Here is a 7,647-nt window from a genome sequence, read left to right on the forward strand (position 1 = left end):
TGAGAGGAATAGCAGAGGACCCATGACCACTTCTGGGCCAGGAGGATGAGCAGGGAGATTGCAGGGGGCAGGGATCCAGGGGAAAGCCTCACACTTTTCTCACCCTCCAGTCTCCTGCTGGTGCCTCTCCTTGGCTGACTCCATCTGGAAACCAGAGGGAAGGGAGCCCGTTAGTGAGTCCACATGGGTCAACTTCCTGGGACCGGGACAAGATAGAAAAAAAAGTGGAGAATGGATCTGAGGAGACAAATAGAATATATCTGGGGTAGCATGGCCCACCAAAGGTGTTAAAATTTATTATGTTTTAAACACTGTGTCATCTAAGCATAATACAAAATTCAGCCCTTGACCCGCCAGTTGGAGATTTTTTTTTTTTTTTTAAAACCACTTTCTTTAATATACAAGAAACACACGAGACACAAAGAGAGCCCCAGAAAGCACTCAGTCCCCGAGCTGGGAGTTTGTGGGGGAGGTTGAAGACAATAAGCCTTTCCAGTCTCCCAGGGAAAGATGGGGTTGAGGGGACGCAACATCACTAGGCCCCCGGTGAAGCCAGTGCTGGGGCCATAGTCGGCCTAGTTCGCCACCAAGTTTGGAAAGTGCTGATTTTCCTTGTCCTGGTCCTGGCCCTGCTCCCACACTCGGCCTCCAGTTTTCAGAAGTCGTCCAGTTCCCAGAATGGCCCCTTCTTTTAGCTCCCTAGCATTGTCACTCAGGGGAGAAGGCCGCTTACCCTGTCGTGGTGTCGGAGTTCCAGGGGAGTTGCATCCTGTAGGATTGTGAGGGGAGATCTCCCTAGTACCTTGCCATTTGCTTTCCGTCTATTATTGTGCTTAAAACCTGAAGATCGGGGAGTCTCAGGGTCTCTCGAGGGCTTGTCCGAGCCCTGGCTGGCCATGGGGGTTTCTGAGGGTTGTCCTGCTTCCTCCTTGGAGAACACCTGCTTGGAGGGGAGCTCAGTCTGGCTCCAGGGTGGCATCTGGTCCTCAAGGGAAAACCGGGTGCCCAGAGGCAAGTCCAATTCAGAAGATGAAGTTGCCTCGAAGGGCAGAACAGGCTCTGGGGGCAGATTCGAGCTTTGAACTCTTTTTTTTTTTTCTTCTCCACGCAGAACGTGCCCTCTTTAATACCCATCACCAGGCTAACCCATCCCCCCACCCCCCTCCCCTCTAGAACCCTCAGCTTGTTTTTCAGAGTCCATCGTCTCTCGTGGTTCGTCTCCCCCTCCGACTTACTTCCCTTCATTCTTCCCCTCCTGCTATCTTCTTCTTCTTTCTTTTTTCTTAACATATATTGCATTATTTGTTTCAGAAGTACAGATCTGTGATTCAACAGTCTTGCACAATCCACAGCGCTCACCATAGCACATACCCTCCCCAATGTCTATCACCCAGCCACCCCATCCCTCCCACCCCCCACCACTCCAGCAACCCTCAGTTTGTTTCCTGAGGTTAAAAATTCCTCATATCAGCGAGGTCATATGATACATGTCTTTCTCTGACTGACTTATTTCACTCAGCATAATACCCTCCAGTTCCATCCATGTCGTTGCAAATGGCAAGATCTCATTCCTTTTTATGGCTGCATAATATTCCATTGTGAATATACACCACATCTTCTTTATCCATTCGTCTGTCGATGGACATCTTGGCTCTTTCCACAGTTTGGCTATTGTGGACATTGCTGCTATAAACATTGGGGTGCACGTACCCCTTCGGATCCCTACATTTGTATCTTTGTGGTAAATACCCAGTAGTGCAATTGCTGGGTCGTAGGGTAGCTCTATTTTCAACTGTTTGAGGAACCTCCATACTGTTTTCCAGAGTGGTTGCACCAGCTTGCATTCCCACCAACAGTGTAGGAGGGTTCCCCTTTCTCCACATTGGGGGCAGATTCGATTTGGGGGCTTCGGTCTCAAATACTTCACTCAGCTGTTTCACCAGTGGGCTTGGGGGTTCTCTGCTGCTGGTCTTCATAGGTGTCCGTGCAATGCCAAGGGTAGGTGAGCAGGGATCTGAGTCTTGGGCCTGATTGGGACCCTCCAGCTGCTCCCCTGCTGGCAGGTTTGGCTGTGAAGAGCTCTCCACCGGGATGGGAGTGCGCAGGATGCCGGCACTAGGTGAACGGGGGTCTGCCACTCGGGCCAGAAGCTTGTTGTGCGGTGGAGGCCGCGCCGGAGTGACTGGGGCGCTCTTGGCTGAGCCCATCTCAACCGGGAAGAATAAGGTGGGGCAGGGCCCGGCCCGGGGCAAGGAGGGGACGCCAGGCCCCGATTCGTCTTTTGCGCGCACAGCAGCCCAGTTTGAGATTTTTTTTTAAAGGACTTTGCACTCTCCCCTTAGCCCCCCTGCCAAGCTCCACCCCATGAATTAGTCTCAAATCCTTAAAGGCAAAGATTGAGTGTTGTTTGCTTTTTCTCTATCTCCAGAATGGCTTACTGTAATAGGCATACAGTAGGTGCTTAAAAGACTGGATCCCTGGAATCGGGAGATCTAATAGCAGATTCCACGGAGTGATCTGAGGCCTTTGCACAACACAAGTAGTGGTTTGTAATTTAATCAAAGTAGGAATTTAAATCTTATGTGCATATAGGTGAGCATCACTCAGCTGCTGAGTGAGCCTAGCGACCACCTAGCACTCATTTCATTACCTCTGTTTCCTGCTCAGGGAATCTGGTTAGTGGGTGAAAACTTCCTTTGTGAAAAATTACTCCAAGAAGAAAGAAAAAAAGCTAGCCTTGGGAACTGGTGAGATGGGTGTATCAGCATTTGCTGTGTAACAAGCTGCCCCTAAACGTAGTGGCTTAAAACAACACCAATTTTATTTAGCTCTTGATCCTGTGGGTTGGCTGGGATGGCTGGGTGGCTGCAGGAGTTTTTTTGGTTTGTTTTAGCTCACCTGGGGCTGCATGGTCTAGGTTGGCCTCACTCATATGTCTGGTGGCTGATGGGCTGTTTGATGCAAGAGATCTCAGCTAGGTGTTCATCACTGCCCCACGTGGTCTCTCATTTCCGGGCAGGCCTGCTTGGGATTCTTTACATGGTGATCTCAGGATTCCAAAGAGCAGCACGATATGGCAAGCACTTTTAAAAATCTCTGCTTGCATCATATTTACTAAGGTCCTATTGGCCAAAGCAAATCACACGGCTAAGTCTAGATTCAAGAGAGGGTGGGGAGAGATAGACTCCATCTCTTGGTGGGAAGGCAGCAAAGATTTTGTGACCACAAGGTATGAGCAAATAAAAGAGGTGCAAACGTGATTGTTCCAGTCACATTGGCCTTCTTGCAATTCCTCTAAGCATATTAAGCTGTTTCCTGCCTTAGGGCCTTTGCACCTGCTGTTCCCTTGCCTCTGAATGGTCTTCCCACAGTTCTTGAAAAGGTTGATTAATTCTCATTTTTTCAGTTGAATGTCAGCTTCTCAGGGAGTCCTCCCTGACCTCTCTCGCTAAATAGGCTTCTCTTATTAGTATCACTCGAAGCATCTTGTCCCTTTCTCACGAGAAGTACATATTCCGTAATGACTTATTTATTGCCTATCTCCCCCACCCCAACTTACCATCAATTCCATAAGGTTAGAGACTTTGTCTAGCTTAGTTTCCACAGTGCCTTGTGCATAGTGGGTGCTCAGTAAATATCTGCTGAGTGAAAGTAATGATTTGTAACAAGAAAAATAGCTTTATAAATAATGTTGCTATTATATTTATGGAGTCATTATGGATATAAAGGAGAGCAATGAAATTTGGTTATTCTCAACTGCTTTTTCTGGAAGAAATAAGCTATAGTGTAATGGAGACAGGTTGGGAGGTGGAGGACCTCTATGGTTAGAGGGCCAACAGGGACATTTGGGGTTGATAATAGTATTTGCCACGAAGTGGGGTGCACTGAGTAATTATTCCTTTCTCTCTGCCAGCCCATGCTTGCTTGGGTGATCAGCCAGTGGAGAGTGGGGCAAGGGAAAATGAGGGAGGACTTGAGGGGGAGTATTGAGACCTCAGACGTTAAGAGCATATGGCCTGGAGATGGAGTCTTAGCTCTGCCACTTTCTAGCTGTGTGTCCTTGGGCTGTGACCTAACCTCTCTCAGCCTCCTTCCCTCATCCGTAAGGCAGGTGTATTAACAAACCTCCTAAGGCCAGGATGAAGCTTAGCGAGACAGTGCAAGTGATGTGGGCGTGGAGTACCGGCTTGGTTACTATCAGGAGTATGCCTGCCCTGGTTTTGCAGCACCAGGAGATGAAACATTCTCCAGGAAGGAGAGAGGTACCTCCCGCATCATGAATGGGCTTCTACATCCCAAAGCTAAGGCATGTTTGGCACTGTGGAGTTGGAGCAATTTGTTTGCTTTGTCTCTGCTCAACGGATGTCCTAGAGAGAATGGAGGGAACAAGAGACCCCAGCTTTTGTTCCCTTCTCCACCTTGCTCCGTGCTGGCAACCATTCAACAGAAGATCATTCCTCGGAAAGTTTCCCAGCCCTCCAGAAGCACATGTGGCCTTGATCTCCATGCAGCAGCCTTGGGAAAACATCCCAGAGACAGAGCTCTGGAATCAAAATTAAGTAAGTCTCCCCTCCCATCCTAGGTCTCAGAAATCCCAGGGGCAGGCGGGGCAAGGGATGGAGCCTCTTTCTGGAGCAGGGCTGTCCTGGGGGTGGGGGGAGGTGTTATGTGATAGAGTACTGGATTGTGAGCTTTTTGTTTCCCATGCAAATTTGGGGAATTATAGATAACACTGCATGAATATCTTTGTGCATCTATCTTTTGGTTTCTGAGGAATTGTTTTTCTTAGAATAAATTAGCAAGGGAGGATTTAATGCATCAAAGGAGGTGCTAGTTGTTACCTGTTGACCCATTAATTCTCTACCTTCCTTTGCCATGCTCTGCACCTTGGAAGGCTGACCCCTGCTGAATTGATTTCCTAGGCTCCCTTACTTTTTGCCTTATATTGGGCTTGGCCAATGGAAGGCTCCAGCAGGAGACTGGAGGCAGGAGGAGACAGAGGTTGGGGTATTTCTCCCCACTCCCTCCTTGCTTCTGCACTGTGTCTTGGATCATGGTTGTCCCTCCAGATTACAGGTCCCGTGATCCCTCCTCAAGCCCTCTCTGAGCTTGCCTAGCTCTAGTTCCTCCTCTTCAGCACTGGGGGTGGGACAGCTCCCCACAGTTGCTAGTCTCTGGGTCCCTTAACCTCTCTTGTTGGTTCTCTTTAACCTCCTCACATCTCCATAAGCAGCCCGTTCATTAGAATCTTTTTATTTGAATGCTCTTGGGAAGAATTCTATTTTTTAAAAAAGATTTTATTTATTTGAGAGAGAGAGAGAGAGAGAGGAAGAGTGCAAGCAGGGGGAGGAGCAGTCAGGGAGAGAGAGGGAGGGGGAAAGAATCCCAAGCCGACTCTGAGCTAAGCTCGGAGCCTGACGCAGGGCTCCATTCCACGACCCCCGAGACCATGATCTGAGCTGAAACCGAGAGTCAGGCGCTCAACAAAGTCAGTCCCCCGGGCACCCTGGGAAGAATTCTATTTTTTTTTAGACTTTTTTTTTTTTTTTTTAAGATTTCATCCATTTGAGAGAGAGAGAAACAGCACGAGAGGGGAGAGGATCAGAGGGAGAAGCAGGTTCCCTGCCGAGCCGGGAGCCCGATGCGGAACTCGATCCCAGGACTCTGGGACCGTGACCCGAGCCGAAAGCGGTCGGCTCAACCAACTGAGCCACCCAGGCGCCCGGAAGAATTCTATTTTTAAGACCCTGACTAATAAATGGGTTTACTACATTGAATGATATAAACATTTCCATGATTGTGGTTACAGATGGATTTCCATAGGCCTATACCAATTGATCCTGCTGTAAATGAAGCTTGCTTGCAACATTTACCAGCAACATTGCAAGCGTGGGTGGTTATGATTTTTTGTAAATACTGCAAGAGTTGTAAATGTCATCCCAAAGTTTTAATCGCCCTTCCTTGATTAGTAAGACCGTACCAGTGGTTCTCAACTGGTGATAATTTGGGCCCCAGGAGACATTTGGCAGTATCTGGAGACATTTTTGCTTATCTCCAAAACAGGGAGGCTTGGTGCTACTGGAATCTAGTGGGTAGAGCCCAGGGATGCTGTTAAATATCCTACAATTCATAGTACAGCCTACCACAACAAAAAAAAATGAGCTGGCCCAAAATGTGCCAAGATTGAGAAACCATGGGCTATGCATTGCCCACAGACCATGTGCCAGGTAATTTGTCTTTTCTTTGTTGGAATCATCTGTTTTCATCCTTTGGCCAGTGGCCTGGGGTTTGGCAAATCCGGGCTCCAGGCCCAGCTCGGCCATTCACTTGTTTTGTGATCCTGGCTGACATTCCTCATCAGCTCTGAAAGGCCTCTCCTTGTCCTTTGCCTCCTTTGAGTTTTGGTGACAGTCAAATGGCAACAGGGAGGAATGGGTTTGGAAAATTATAAAATGCATTACAAATCAACCCAACCTATACTTTCTAAGCACCTACTATGTGCTGGGTGTTCAGATCAAGAATTCACAGATATATATGTAATCCAGGAGGGGTCACTGGACACATGGCCAAAGGCTGTTCTCCATGACAAGCATCCTCAGAATAGGCTAGGAAGGCCTCCTGAAGGAGGAGCAATTTATGCTTGGCCTTGGGGCTGTATAACATAGTGGTTAGATTTGCAAGAGTCAGACTTTCTGGGGACAAATCCTGGTACCACCCCCAGTAGCTATATTGCTTTGATCAAGTGATTTCATTTCTCTAAGCCTCAGTTTACTCATCTGTAGAATAGAAAATAAAATATTAGTTCCTGTTTCCTTTTTTTATTGCCATAAGGGAAACCACCCCCAAATTTAGTGAATGTGAACAACAATTTATTATTTTTTACAATGCTGTAGATTAGCCAGCTCGGCTGGGCACTTCTTCTGCCCAGGGTGGCATCTGCTGGGGTCACTCATGTGGCGTTTATATGGCAGCTGGATCAGGTAGGAAGGTCCAAGAAGGTTTCAGTTACACGTCTGGTGTGCTAGTGCCCCTTCATGTGACCTCTGGCTCATCATGGCTGGCTTGGGCTTCCTCACAACATGGTGGTCTCAGGGGGTCAGACTTCTTCTCACATGGAATCTGGCTTTGAAGAGGAAGAAGTAGAAAGCTCTCAGTCTTCTTAATACCCGGCTGGGCTCAAAAATCTCAGAACATCCTTTCCATTGCATTCCGTGAATCACCTGGGTGGCTCAGTCGGTTACATGTCTGCTTTTAGCTCAGGTCATGATCTTGGGATCCTGGGACTGAGCCCCACATCGGGCTCCCTGCTCAGAGGAAAGCCTGCTTCTTCCCTCTCCCTCTGCCTCCCCTCCCCGCTCGTGCTTTCTCTCTCTTGCTCTCTGTATCTCAAATAAATAATTAAAATCTTAAAAAAAAAGACCTGGGCTTCAGAATCTCAGAACATCCTTTCTGTTGCATTCAGTGAATCAAAGCAAGTCTGAAGGCAAGACTGGGAGAGAGATTCCTCACCTCCTGATGGGAGGGACAGCGTGGGTGTTCAGGGAGGGAAGGGATTGGTGGTGGCCCTCTTTGGAAATGATCCACCACAGTGCCTGTCTCTTAGAACTGTTGTCGGGACTGATGCTGTGATCCGTGTGATGTACATGG

At 48.2% G+C, this 7,647-nt stretch overlaps 1 pseudogene; it reads right to left on the bottom strand.

The window, feature by feature from the left end:
- Positions 1-471: 471 nt before the first annotated feature.
- LOC113913318 lies at positions 472-2,207 on the bottom strand (annotated as a pseudogene).
- Positions 2,208-7,647: the final 5,440 nt, after the last annotated feature.

Source organism: Zalophus californianus, chromosome 14 (assembly GCF_009762305.2).
Source record: "Zalophus californianus isolate mZalCal1 chromosome 14, mZalCal1.pri.v2, whole genome shotgun sequence".
Taxonomy (NCBI): Eukaryota; Metazoa; Chordata; class Mammalia; order Carnivora; family Otariidae; genus Zalophus; species Zalophus californianus.